This window comes from Mustela lutreola, chromosome 3, assembly GCF_030435805.1.
Source record: "Mustela lutreola isolate mMusLut2 chromosome 3, mMusLut2.pri, whole genome shotgun sequence".
NCBI lineage: Eukaryota > Metazoa > Chordata > Mammalia > Carnivora > Mustelidae > Mustela > Mustela lutreola.
The window spans coordinates 206990505-207005302 of record NC_081292.1 but is presented as its reverse complement, the minus strand read 5'-3'; the positions used below and the strand labels follow the sequence as shown (position 1 = coordinate 207005302).

At 47.1% G+C, this 14798-nt stretch overlaps 2 long non-coding RNA genes across 2 annotated transcripts; one reads left to right on the top strand and one right to left on the bottom strand.

The window, feature by feature from the left end:
• Nucleotides 1-272: 272 nt before the first annotated feature.
• On the bottom strand, nt 273-13873 carry LOC131827651 (uncharacterized). Its single transcript, XR_009352105.1, has 3 exons — nt 13100-13873; nt 10355-10424; nt 273-675 (listed from the first exon to the last, which is right to left on the bottom strand). It is a non-coding gene; the product is annotated as an uncharacterized LOC131827651 (long non-coding RNA).
• Nucleotides 1064-7876, top strand: LOC131827650 (uncharacterized). The gene is made up of 5 exons (XR_009352104.1): nt 1064-1188; nt 3229-3337; nt 5827-5959; nt 6344-6430; nt 6657-7876. It is a non-coding gene; the product is annotated as an uncharacterized LOC131827650 (long non-coding RNA).
• Nucleotides 13874-14798: the final 925 nt, after the last annotated feature.

Below are 14798 nucleotides of genomic sequence, written 5' to 3'. Positions count from 1 at the left end.
CAGAGAGAGTGTGAATGTCGATGAGAAGTGAGACCTGTAGGTCCCAGAGAGTGGGGGTAGGGGGCACAGGGGAAGATGAGAGCCACCAACAAAAATTAGGCCCGGGAAAACAGACAAATGCAATCCCTACCTACAACCCTCCCGTAATCACTGCACAGATAAGCAGCTGGTGGAATCACTTTGACTGTAACGACTAATTTTTAACATATATCTCTGGCTGAATCCTTTCAAAGAATACAGAGATACACCAATGCATCTTTTTGTTACAAATTTTGAAATATTTTAATTTTCAACCAGTGGTTTTAGTATTATTTTAGACAATGCCTTAGAGTCTCCTTTTGTAGCACTTTTCTTTTCCAAGACTCCAAAGCAATGCCCAGAACATCCCCCGGAATTCAAATATGGTGCCATGCCAAAGCCTACTGTAGGATTTTGTCTTGATTCGTGATAGTGAATGTCGAATGTAGATGGACGCATCCTCTTCTTTTCTGACAAAGCAGCACCACACATGCGACTTGTTTACAAGCTCTTTCAGGTCCCCAGAAGGGAAGCTCCCCGAGGGCAGGACGAGCCTGGGGCATTTGTGCTCACTGGCTTCTCTTGGTGGGTAAGCACCTGCTCGCGCAACAAAGGATACGTGCTAATGGATTTCCTGTACCCTTAGAAGTGTATTTACTGGAAAAAAAGAGGGAGAAAGAAAAATTTTAAGTGGAAGTAGAATAAGTAAAATAAATATTACAGGGTGAGAACCCGAGTGAAGTCCCCACTTAAGGAAATTTGTGCTTAGCACCCAAAAAGGTAGGCAGCTGTTTACAAAGAGAGAGAGAAGAAGTAGAAAAGTCTGTAGCATGTTTTCTCTTTTCAGAATTCCCCAACTACAACATAGTACCTCATATTTTCCTGAGGGGCTTTCTCTGCACTCTCCAGTTACCCGGTGAGTACCGTGAGTACCATCACTAAAGGAGGAACCTGGTGCTTCTACTTTCTGAAATAGCCCTGGCACCTCATGGAGATGAAATTCTGGGGCTTTCAATTTCCATGTGGTAATAGCCCTGCGCACATCAAGCCTGACAGACTGTTTATGGGTTTTGGCAGCAGAGTGAGGTCTGTGCACAAGAAGGGCCCATGAGGGAAACTCCACAGAAGAATCTGGAGCGAGAGAAGCCTGGCCTTGCTGGGAAAGGGCAGGTAAGGGAGCAGGAACCCTGGATGCTTGCTAAGGAAGACGGCAACCGAGAGAGAGAGCCACTGCTAACCCCCAGGAGCACTGCTGGCATTCACCCTCCCCCAGACAATGGGGAAGCCCGCGGTTCTCCTCACAAGGACCTCCCTCAGGTCCTCAACCCTGCTGTTTGCTCAACAAATCTTCTGTGAAGAGAAAGGTCAGATCCTTAGTTAGCATCATCAAGAACAACTCAGTGGATGGAGAAAAGCCATCATATCCCACAGCAATTATGGGGCCCGAGGACTTCGGTTGTATTTCTGAATGAAAAGTGTATTTTAAGGTGGAAATACACTCGGCATCCTTAGTCCCCTATAAAAAGGGGACAATAGCATTCCTTTATGCCACGCAAATGTATCAGGATTAATTAATGCTTTTAAAGTGTGGACTTGAAGTCAAAATGATTTCAACTTGAACCAAATGGAAGGCTTTTCCAACAACAGGCATATATCTATCTTCTTAACTACTAAGGAATTTCCCTTTTTCTCTGCTAAAATTTAAAAAACTTAAACATCAGAATGTTTTCAAGCCCACTCTGTAACCCTAGTTATTGACGGCTGAAACAGTGCTCATATAAATACTGCAAGACTTAGTAATTTCTTGCAGAACCTGCTTCCTTAGGGAAAAGTGCTCCTTGGCTATTTTAAGCAGTGAGTTGCCTGTTCTCTGAGAGAGTCTACTGTCATAGCAACTGATTTGCCAGAGAAAAGCAAGAAAGTGCCTTAAGTCAGAAGTGCTTTTCCTTCACCTTCGTTTGGCAATCTTTCCTTGGCTTTTAGAATTAAGTTTTGTGACTCCGATATCTATCATGGAAAATTTCAGCTAATCAATGATAATTCTGTGGCAATTTTTTAAATTTCTGAAGTGCCAGATTGAATGGATCTTCAGATGCTATGGTTGAGCGCTACAGGTTGGGAAAGCTCGCCAACAGAATACCAGAAAATCATGACAGATGCATGGGAAAATCAGCCTTGCAAGTCTATGTAAATATACCCAGAAAATTCAGATTAAAACAAAACAAAACAAAACCCAGATCTGTCAGAAATTTAAGGCTCTGGATTACCTTAATTTAATTTCTTTTATTTTTAGAGAGAGCAAGGGCTCATGTGGTGGGGGGTGATGGGGGGGAAAAGACGGAAGGGGAGAGGCGGGGTGGGGAGAGAGAGAGAGAGAGTATTTTACGCAGTGTGGGGCCCACTGTGGGGCTCTATCTCTGACCCTGCGATCAGGACCTGAGCTGAAATCAAGAATCAGACACTTAACTGACTTAGCCACTCAGGCACCCTGGATTACCTTAATTTTAATGACATTATGGTTAATCTGATCACATGTGGAGTTATAAACTGAGTTTCATATTCCAAAAGAGTCAGTGAAACGAAGTCGCCCACATACAGACACAGGCTAAAGGGGGAACCGAAGTTAATCCTTCGGGCGGAAATGATTGAGTGGCGCTCAGTCAACAAATGACAAAACAGCCAGCACAGGGTGGGGATGTATGAAGTCCCTTGTATAAGAATACAGTTAAAAAAGGTTTCCTCCATGACAGCTGAATTTTCTTAAGTTACAAAGTGTTTGTATACATGACCATGCACAAATCTATATATCCACCAAATCTGTTAGATGTAACTTTACCTCTTTAAAAGGGGGGGGGGGTGTTAAGAGAAAAGAAATGCACATCTGAAATCACATCTCTGAAATCCTCAGGGTCCAGAAGTATTTTGTAATTTTATTTTTTTTGGCTCTTGGGTGGGTAAAACGGTAAATATACCTTATCATGTACAAACACCCCCAGTGAGGTCTGGGCAGCACCCTGTGATAAAGCGAACTGATATTTCAGCCGTGGAACGTATGAAAATTCACACTGACTGTGATCCGTGAGGATCCAAAATAGCCTCGAGTCAATTCAGGGCAGGTTGTGTTGCTAAATGAGGTTAGGTCCGGCCAGGCTTTGGTATCAAATGAGTTATAAAAAGTCTTTCATTTATCAAACCTCTTTGGACTTCCAGACTGGTGCAGAAGGGAGTGACCCTGCGTGCTTCCTGCAATGACCAACGTGCTTCTCCGCCTCGACCCTGAGCGGAGCTGAAGGCACGTTCTGTCCCGACGGGACAATAGGTGAGTTAAGGAGTGGCAGAGCTGCAGTAAGTTAGCGAAAGGAAATAGTGGTATTTGGAAACATCTGCTTTCCAGCGGGATATTCTTGATGTTTCGAATGAGAACAGGAAGCTGTGCAGATGGAGGAACTTAGCTGAGCTGTGTGAGTCCCAGCGTTGTGTCGCCACAAAGGGGGGCGATGGGGACACTGCTCCGCAGCTGTGCGGTGAGAGAGTGAGATCTGAACAGTGGAATACGTAGCCGTGATGGGTGGGCTCATGTGACAGGCACGTTCATGCAGAGGCTAAGACTACGGAATTCCGCATCACTGAGCGGACGTCCTGAGTTCAAACTTGATGCTATTCATTGCTTAACCCATGTCTCACTGTCCCCATCTGTGACAGGGGCGAGTATTGTTATCAGGTTGTTAGGAGTCACCCATCAGCTAAAACCGGTCAATACTTAGCCCAGGGCCGACTGCATGGTTAGCAATAAAAAATAAAGTTAACTGTTTGCTACTGCAGGTGAAGATATAAATACCTCCCTCATCCACCGTGTTTAATCAACTGCCGTGGGGCTGTGTGGGATTCCATACGAACTCAGGGTTCTCACCTGCAGCTCGCCTCTGATGGGACCGCTCGGAGCAGGGAAAACACACAGGAGAGGTGTCTCTTGAATAAGGAACTTGCTTCAGTTACACATTAACACAGCAAGAGGGGGGTTTTGTTGTTAAAGGAACCAACTTGCCTGCTCTGACCCACTGCCCTGACCTTTCCACTTGCTTGTGTGTGATTGTGGTTTTAAATCAACCAGTATTTTAGGCCCCAGAATTCTGTGACAACCAAGTCCAGAAAACTATTTATTTTTCTTCTATAGTTTTCTGAATTAATCTAATTTCTTGGTTGTCATATCTCATAACTCACAGCTTTCCATGCATTGAATTCTGGGCTTTCTCTATCCCCTTCACATAAAGCTACAAACCTGAAGACAGCCGGCTTTCCTCTTTCTTCCCCATAGCTTACGCAGCAAAATGAATCCAAATCTGTGTGTGTGTGAAGTAAACAACTAAACCGGCAAAATCCCTTGTGAACTTTCATAATTTTAACAACTTCATCCGGCTTTCCGGGATAATTGATGCTAACTATTAGTATTGTGTTTTCCAAACAATGTTCTGTATATGATATATAAAATCCATATCCTATATGCCAGGGAGGAATTTCCTGTAGATTTGGCAAAAATGCCATTCTGTAATACTGTTCTACGGGTTTTTTTTCTGTCCAACCATGGGCTTCCTCTCCTACTGTTATTGTTCCCATTATTTGAAATAAGTTACATTCTTTTAAATATAATTGTGTATATTTATTAGCATATTCCTGCATTCACTGAATTAATATTTACTGATCATGTAAATGAGGAAAATATGTGTTGCCTTCTATGTGAAATGCAAGGTCGTAAAAGGCACACTTTTGGTCCCCTGGATGCTTATAACCTGGAAGGAGAAATAAGATGGGGACACATGTAACTATGTATTAAGTAGTGCAGAATATGTAAATTTAGGTTTTGGTACCCCGTAGGTCAGAAGAAAGTGAATAAACTTTTAGAAGGGTTGGTCAGGAAGGGGTTTTAGGAGATTTGGGATGTAAATTGCATCTGGAAAGGTTGGTTGGATTTCAACTGATGTAAAAGAGGCAGAAAAAAATGCCTTTCACCGAATCTCTGAAGAAGAAAATACAGGATATACTTAAAAGAGGGTCGTAATTCAGATGCACCGATTGTAATATACTTCCTCATTTCAGAGATATTAGGAAGTGGGCATAAATGTACAAATTAAATCAAGAAAATATAGCATTTAGTTAATTTGGCTGGAATGGCAGATTTCCAGAAGGCAAAAACTGACAGAAAAATCTGGAAAAATAAATAGAAGCCAGATCCTGGGCACTCTCGAATGCCAGGGGAAGTATGAAGCCTTGTATGTAATTTGCTTCCAGATTCTTCTTTTCTTCTAATCATAAGCTATTAGAATTGAGGACAAGACCAGCTATACTAGTCTTGAAACATAAAAGTCTAAATTCTGGAGTATTTATTCAAGCGATGTCCTTCAAACTGTTGGTCCGTTTTGGTGGGCACTCCCATTACAGACTTCTTTTTTGCATAAAGAGATACACATTTTACATTATTTTACTCATGCGCTAGGCATCACGGTGTCAGTAATGAACAAGACAGTCTCACCCTCACATGCTTATGGCCTGGCTAATGAATTTCCAGCACCGTCTCCCCCTTCCCAGACACCCATGTAAGATTTGGCTAGCCTGTCCATCATTGAAGATACTCATCGCCTCTGATGTCTTGGCCTTGTTTCTCGTCTGTGGTTATGATTTCCTGCTTGCTCTGCTGAACTGTGACTTCTTAAATCCCCACACCCTGTCTTAACACCTACGGGACTGTTTCCCACCGAACTTTTTTTTTCTTCAAAGCAGAACTATTCACAAATGAGCTTTTATTTTTAACAGCATCTCCGTAATTATATTACTAAAGAAAAAAATTCTGCATTTCGGATTCCCTCAAAGCCAGCAGGACCACTGCATGAAGAAGGTGACGGAACACAGATGGCGTCAGACACGTGCCAAACGTCCCCTGCGGAGGGTGATTATAACAACAAATGCACGTGGAGAAAACCTCTATTTGGTCTTGCAGCTCAGAATAGGATTTTTCACTTTCTTGAGGAATTGGCCCCTTTGCTGTGATGAAAGGTCCCAGCAATCCCTGATAATATTTTATCCCTGATAATATTCCTTCTTGTGGAATCTACCTTGTCTGCTTTTAAAGAGCTGTTCTAGTAGCCTCCAAGGTGGTTTCCAAGGATCCCCACCACCGGTATAGACACTCTTTATGGTCCTCTCTCCCACTGTACCACAGTGGGTCTGTGTGGCTAATAAAATATGGGAGAAGTAAAGTTATTTCCCTTCTGGGATTACATGATAAAAGTCTGTGACTTCTGTCCTAGCCGTCTCTCTTACTCTCTCTCAGAACACCTCCTCTGAGGGAAGTCAGGACAGGAGCAGCCCCGTGGAGAATCCAAGCAGCGAGGTGCGGAAGCCTTCTTCCAGTCACCAGGTAGGTGGGTTCTGGATGCAAAGTCTCCAGACCCAGCCAAACCTGACACCTAGACTGAGGAGACCATGAACAAGAACACCCTGCTAAGCCACCCTGAGATTCCTGATACACAAAAACTAGGAGATAATACATGTTTATTGTTTAAAACAGCTCCATTTGGGATAATTTGTTACACAGCAATGGGTAACTTATACACTCAGCTTTCCTTTGATTTGTATTTCCACAGTGTTTTTGAAGGTCCTGAGAATGCCCCCAAGTTTGATGATTGGCCAGAAGGACTCACAAGACTGAAGAGAAGGTTATAGATAACTGAGTAAAGCAGCAAAGATATTTTCACTGGGCAGAGTTCAGACACAGTCAGAATGGGCTTTGGAACCTTTCATCAGAGGCCACACATGACGTGCTTTCTCTCCAACAGTGACTGATAAGAACATGTATGGTATGTGTCTACACAGGGAATCCTGCTGGAGCCTCGGGGTCCAAAGTTTTTCTGGTGTGCTGGTCACATGAACATATCTTGCTGTGCAACCAGCTGTGGCAACTGAAACTCAAGACCTCCACAGTGAAACTAGGTGCATAACTTAATTTTGATATTTGTGCAGAGAAACTTGACAAGCTAGTCCAGTCCTGCCCATTTTTCCACGTATACTCAAATAAAATCGTCATCTGACACCTAAGGGTCTGTATCCCCAGTGGTTGGCCAAGGGTCATTCATGGTTCCAGATTCTTCTGGAGATATGCAAGGAATAAACAACTAGAGCAGTTTTGTTAACCCTTTCCTTTCCACTAAGGTGGCCCACATCAGTTAGCATCAACTTCTAAGTATGTTGATGAATGAGTCTTCAGAAAATTCTAGCCTCTAATCTTCCAGCTTAGGCCCCCAAAATTGTGAAGCAGAAACAAGCATTCCCCTCTATGCTCTTGCAGAATTCCTGATTCACAAAAAATTATAACAAGTAATAAATGACTATTGTTTGAAACCACCAAGTTTGGAGGAAGTATGTTATACAGCAATAGACAAATAACACAGGGTAATATTTTCTTGTTTCTTTGCAAACTGGCATTTTAAAAAAAGGATTTAGCTTATTTATTTGAGAGAGAGAGAGAGCACAAGCAGAGGGAGGGGCAGAGGGAGAAGGAAAAGAAGATTCCCTCCCCATTGAGTGGGGACCCCACAAATCTGGCCATTTTTTATTGGACACCCAATGCAAAATTTATGTTTCGGGACACTGGATTTTGTTGTATTTCAGTAAATAGTGTTAGATTTAGTTCATGGTTCGCTAAGTTACTATGAATTTGTAAAATCCTTTTGAGGATTGTTTCTGTTAGGGTGAGTCCAGAGCAGCCTTTAGCTTTGGGCTAATTTATCTCCACTGCTAAACTGGTAACTTTCTCAACACTGTTTCAGTGTTTTGTTTGTTCAGCAAACCCTTTTGGTAAAGGGCCATATGTAATATTTTAGGGTTTACCTGCCTATTTTTGCTGATTTTTCTTTTTGTGTACTTTATAATTTTTTAAAAAATATAAAAATAATGCTTGGTTTGCAAGTTTCTAAAAACCACCTGTGGGTTGGAATTGGCCTGTGGGCTCTCGTTTGCCAACCCTGCCTCATCTAATGGCCTTTGCATTCCACTCTGGAACATGAGTCATTCCCAGCCCCGTATGAGTTCCAAAAACTTTTCTGCTTACTCATTCTCCTGGTTCTTTCCCCACCCCTGGCACCATGGCCTCTCTGACCTCTGATCTCTCTCTTTCTCACTCAGTATGACTGCGGGCTCCGTCTTGGTTCCCTTTCCCCATGTCACAGCCTGCAAGGGCCTCTAGAAAGAAGCCGCTTCCTTGATTGCAGACGTCACCTCCCTTATTCTTCGCCTCTCTACCGTCACAGGCTGGGTTTCCTGTGATTTCTTTTCTAGCTGATTCAGGTGGAGGGTTAAATTCAGCCCCTGTTACTTTATCTTGAGAAGAATCTTCATTCATTCTGGAATTACGTTATTACCAGTTCTCACATTTTTATTTGCATACCTATACTTACTCCTATGTGTTGGTTTCTACCTATAATGAACATAAATTTCTAACTATTTTGTTCTGTTAATGTCTTTATTGTTAAACACAGAACCATACCCACACACATGCACATCATCATAAATGCCATCCTAAAAGCTGGATGTCAGTGACCTTAGTCCTACCAGCTTTCTAGTTGGGACAAATCTTAAATCATCTAGCTGCTGTGGGTCCAATTGTAGACCCGCATGGAGTTTCCCTCTTCAACATCCTTAGGAGTAAACATATACTTCTGAAGGACATGTTCCACTTTTTAAGATAGCTTATTTCATTCTTGGACAGTAAATAATTGTCAAACAATGTGCATTATAATGAGCTAAAATGTAATTCTTTATAACAATGACTTTTTAATTTTTACTGAATTTGTGTTTAAACCTATATCCAGAGGACCTTTTCTTATCAACTCCTTCTAAACCCTGTTGTGCATTTTTTACTCAGTTTACAGATAGGTATCATGCTAGGCTCTGTGCTGAGCTTGGGCTTCTCTCACCAAAGAAGAAAGGCAATGTCTCGGTCTCATGCATTTTTTAGTCTGATGGCAGAAATGGGAGTATAATAAGCAATTGTGCAAATACGGGCAAAATTACAGTGTGCTGTGTGCCACGAAGAAGTGTGGTGCAGTGACACTACACAGGATGAGCACTGATCTGATCAGCGAAGTTAGGGAGTACTGTCTTCAAGGAATATGGGTGGAGATCCAAAAACCAAGTAAGAGATAATCTGACAAAAGGGGTGAGAGCTTCCAGGAAGAGAGAACAGCCTTGCCAAAGGTACTGGGGCAAAAAAGAGGAATTGGTGTTAAATTTAAATGCAGGACTTCTGGATAACCTTCCTAAAAGCTTCTACTTACTCAAGGAATGAACTCGATCTCAGAAATCTCACTATGTAGCCAAACACACATTTCTGATATTTTGGGGATATTTGCAGGGAAGCAGATTTTATTTTGCTGTTAAAATACTTTGGACATCCTTTGCTGTAGTATTGTCCCCACCTTAGGTTTTGTGGAGCTCCAAGCTTATACTTTTAAGGCCCTCTTTAAGAAAAATAATACAAATGTTGGATACAGAGTTAAGTATAGGGCTTGGAAGAGGTCCTTGCAATTGAGAGGCCCTGACCTGACGCTACATTAATTTCAGGGTAAATAAATCTACCCCCTGCCTTGAGCTCTTCAAAGGGTTCATAACCACTAATTGGTAATGTTATCAAGGGAGTTCAATATGTTGTGTTGAAATCTGGACTTGCCATACGTCTAAGATTACCCAAATGCGAAGATTTTGCGTTTACTTGGCTCTTAAGTTTGAGAAGTGAATAGGTCCGAGTTTGACTTTTTGTAATCTTCACCGCCTCCCCCTGCTGTTTAATAGCATGAATTATCTGACAGCCAAACAACGGTGCCATGTTTGGGCTGAGTGTGGGTGTGGATGTGGGTATGTATCTTAACAGTTTGGGGGGGGGGTGCTGTTCGTTTTTGAGAGAGGTTTGGTGGGAGGGGCAGAGGGAGAGGGAGGGAGAATCTTCAGCAGGCTCCATGCCCAGCGGGGAGCCCCATGTCACAACCCTGCGATCATGATCTGAGCCAAAATCGAGTCTCATGTGGAGCTGGAGCCACTCAGGCGCCCTGTGGTATGTTTCCTTTCAGTTCTTAGTTGAAAACATCTGAAAGTTAAATGTCACCTTCAACCTCTAGCCGTTTGGTTTGTTCTAGCACCTAAATCTCAAGCCGTAGAATCTGAACTTAAGCGGTTTGTGAATCAATGCCCAGGTTTGATTCCTGAACTGACCAACATGTGTACGTGGTGAACGTATCAGGAGTGGCCCAGAGATGGCACCTCCCCCTGCCCCCAACGAGTCCCCTCATACCTCATCCTGCTGGGAAGAGGAGGAAATGGATGCTTCAGTGCGTGGCTCTCTTTGCCGCTGCGTCCACCGTCTGTGTCACGGACAGAATGGAAGAGGGCGCATCACCGATAAACTCATCACCTCCGCGCCGAACTAACACAAGCAGACACAGAACCCTCAGAATCAGGTACGCTCGGAATCATTGTTATAAAGCAGGGACAGCCCCAACAACGAGAGAATAATCACCGCGGCCCCATGACTTGGGTGCTTTTGCGTTCCCAGGCGAGCTGTGTGGGCAGGTCATAAAGCTCTTAGCAAACGTTAATTAGAGCTCGGAGGTAGGTGAGTTCCATGGCTAAAGTTCCTGCCATTCTGGTCACCAGGAGAGGAAGATCAGGTGAGGCTGAGTGGTCACTCCGTGGCCTCCTGGTCATGGCATCCGTGGTGGCTTTTCCGGTCTGTCAGGTTTCTGGGAATCTGACTTGTTAGCAGCTCTGCCGGGCCCTGCTCCCTCGCTTGCAGGCACCTGGGTTCCGTGCTAATGTGTTAATGTCGGTTCGCTGCCACAAGGCTCAACCATGTCAAGTCTGGACCTGTTGACTTCTTTTGGAGTGAGTCTGTGAGGGACATCTCCGAGCCCAGGATAAGAGTCCTGGAGGCAGGTAAGCTCCATGTGAGGCCTCGGCAGGAATGATGGGCAGACAGACAGCGCTCTTCAGTCGGAGACCACGGACTGCACATGACTCCACATTGGTTTAAGATTTTTCTGCTTTACTATCTAAAACAGCTCAAAAATGTATTTTTGCTATTTACATCTTTTTAGAAACTACCACTACTTTCAAGAAGAAAAATTTTAGGGCTAGTAAGGGAATAAGAAATAAAGTCTCCTTGAAGATATGTGAAGACGTGGAACTTCCCTGTCCTGGTTGTTCCCTATCCCACTCAGAAGTCTGGAGTGCTGTTGTGCCCCCTGAGGATGGGGCGCTTCTTCCTTGGCCTGGGGACTCCGGGATCAAGGATGACCTAAATTCAGTCTCGGCCAGTTTCCCAGACACCTGTAGTTTCCATTAATATTATCCATGCACACATACATTGATGCGATCTGCCTCAAATCTATGTGATTTATTTTGTCCCAACAATCAGGAGAAGAGACAATATTGTTTTATTAGACAAAGAGTGATTACCCTTTATTTATCCTACAACAACCCTTTTCTAACTCCAGTGGCTTCCATTAGGTCTGAAACTCTGGGGCGCAGAGAATCAGCCTCGGGCCACCGAGACGTCACATGTACAGTCTTGAAAACTATGATTCGACTCCTTCTCACTCCCCTTGGCCTGGTCTCAGTTCTCCTCATTTCTTAGTCCGTTTTTTCCCTTTGTGTTTTCACTGTCTATCTCTAGGCCTCTTCTCTTTCACTGATGTCTTAAATTATTGAAATCAGAATTTCACATACACATTCATCTTTCATTGTGGTTTTTGTCTGAGGGTACCTAACAATTTACCTTTATGCCTTTATGCTTTTTAAAAAACGTTTTGTGTATAAGAATTCCCAATTGATGGCTTTTTTCCCCTTTTTTTGATCTAATACATTGATTTAGAAAAGGTGACAATGACTCCTGGTGCTCTTCTTAGATGTTTTTTTAAAGATTTTATTTATTTATTTGACACAGAGAGAGAGATCACAAGTAGGCAGAGGCAGGTAGAGATGGGGGTGAAGAAGGCTCCCTGCTGAGCAGAGAGCTGATGTGGGGCTCAATCCCAGGACCCTGAGATCATGACCTGAGCCGAAGGCAGAGGCTTTAACCCACTGAGCCACCCAGGCACCCCCTCTTCTTAGATTTTAACTGATTGCTCAAAATTCATCTCCTTGCAGGTGAAACATTTTCCCCTAAAATTCTGAATTATTCTTACATGATTGGAAGGTCATTCCTTCATTCTTCTTTCTGCTTGCCCTGTCCAGTCCTCTCCGCCATGAGGTGACACTGTACTCCCTGGGAAGCCCATGTTATGAATAATTTACCGACAGACGAAACAAAAGAATCGTCCTAAGACATGTGCTTGGCAGGACAGCTTCTACCGGTATGGGCTCTGGGTGCTAACATGGGGACACTGCCCTTGTGGGGACAAAGGTGGCTGGATTGGTGTCTCAGTTTGCTAGAGCTGACAAAGTACCCTTGACTGCCGGCAGAGCAGGCAGAGGGCGAAGCAGGTTCCCCACTGAGCAAGGAGTCCCACGCAGGACTCGATCTCAGTTCCTGGGATCACAGCCTGAGCAGAAGGTAGACGCTTCATGGGCTGAGCCCCCCATGCATCCCAGGGCTGGTTTCTTTTGAGGCCTCTTTCCTTAGCTTGTGGGTGGCCCTCGTCTCCCTGTGTATTCACACTGTCCCGTCTGCGTGCACTGTGCCCTGTCCTCCTTTTATGAGGACACCAGTCATTGCACGAGGGCCCACTCCAGTAACTCCGGTTAGTTTAATGATCTCTTTAAAGACCCTCTGTCCAAATACAATCAGGCTCTGAGATACTGGAGGTTAGGGTTTTAATGTAGAAGTGTGGGGGCGAGGAGACAGTTCAGCCCGTAACAGTGTATTATCAACCCGTCACGTAGATGCCAGATGCCCGACAACAGCAGCGACCTCCGAAACAAAGCCCCAAACCCTCCGAGTCTGCAAAACTCAGCCTGGGGAACCCCAGGAGGGCCCAACGCTGCAGGCCCCTCTCTGACTTTACAGACTCTTCCTAACACCTGTAAACAAGCCACTTACCTGATTTCCAAGCAGCGGCGGCAGGTGTGCGGAGGAACCGCCCGCCAGAGAACAGCCCTGCGCGGCGCGTGGGGCAGCCACAGCTGCAAGTGGCTCCGGCCGACCAGGTCTTCGAAGGGCAAACGGCGCGTCCCTGGCCGCGCGGCGCCCCGACAGCAGACAAGAGCAATGCTTCCCGGGTGTCAGGAGCAGGTGACGCGACCGTCAAAGACCCAGAGCAGAAGCCCGTGAAAATTTTCTCATTAAATACAGTGAAAATCGGGCACTGGAAGGACACGAGCTTCGGTCGTTAGAGAAATCCACGGGCGCGGACTGAGAATGTCCCGGGTCCGCTGGGTAAACGCTCCGCCTGCAGACGAGGTCCGGCTTGGGATCCGCGAAGATGCCGCGACAACCCTGACTGCGAACAGGGGAAGAAGCTCGGGGCCTTCCCGCCCCAGGGCCCCCCAGGGGAGACTCGACCCCCGGCGAGGCTGCGGGTCGCCGCGACTCCCGATCGGGCCTGGGAGCCCTGCGCGTCCGCCGTGGTTACGGGCCCGACCCCGCGCGCCGCGGACCGGCGAGTCCCAGCCTCGACGACGCTCCCGCGGGGAGCGCGGTTCCCTGCCCCGGCTTCGGAGCGGCCGCGCCGGACCCTGCGATGCGATTCGTGGAAGCGCTCACCGCAGCGGGACGTTCATCCCCGGGTGTGGGCAGGTCGCCGTGTTCCGGGGGAGCCGGGGCCTCCAGAGCGGCCCGGGCCGGCCCCGGGGCTCCGCATGGCCCCGCACGGCCCCGCACGGCCCCGCACGACCCCGCACGACCCCGCGCTGGAACGCTCCGTGCGCCCGGCCTCACCGCCTCCCGCTCGCGTTCTGGGGCTCGTGCCTGCGGCCCCGCGGGTCCTGTCGCGCCGCGCGGGGCGTCTCGCGCGTCCCCCCGACGGTGGGCTCCGCGCCCGGCCGCCGTCCCTCCCGTGGCAGACGCGCCCGTCTGCGTTTCCCGCTTGTTAGGGCCCTCGGGACGTCTGCGGGCCGCGCACCTTCCGCGGGGACCCCAGCACCTCCTTGCGGTCACCCAGACGGCTGGGCCGCAGTTAGGGCGCCGCGCGGCGTGGGTGCGGCCGACGGTGACCCGCGCTCGGGCTCGTGTTGGGGACGGGGACACCCGACCCTCGCGTTTGCAGCGTCCGCCCCTCCGGGGCAGAGAGTCGGGGACGCCGCGGCCGGCCCTCGCTGGTCGGGCGGAAGCTTCCAGCACGCGGCCGGCTCCGGCCCAGGGGTGCCGTTTGGCCAGGAGCGCGGAGCGGCCTCTCCAGCTGCGCAGGGCCCGCGGGCGGCGCGCAGCCCCCAGACCGGCCGCCTCCAGCTCCCTCCCCGCCTCCAGCCCCCCTCCGCTCAGCCGTCCTCTCTGCATCTGCACAACATCTGCACAAACCCCGAAACAGCTGCGAAGTCACAGGCAGGGAGTCATAACGTGGGTCTGCTCAGAAGTTGTACGGGTCACTAACATGAGGGCGCGCAGGATCCTCAGAATTGGCCGTGTGTGCCCACAGGCCGGCTTCAGGGTGACCGTCGTGCACCCTCCGAATCATGTTTTCAAGCCTTTGCTCAGCCCCCGCCCCTCTGTGCACACGCACGTGTCAGACGCGTGCTGCGGTGTCTGTGGCTCAGCAGTTTTCCCCAGGGAGAAGTCACGGAGCCCCCCGCCCCCATCCCGC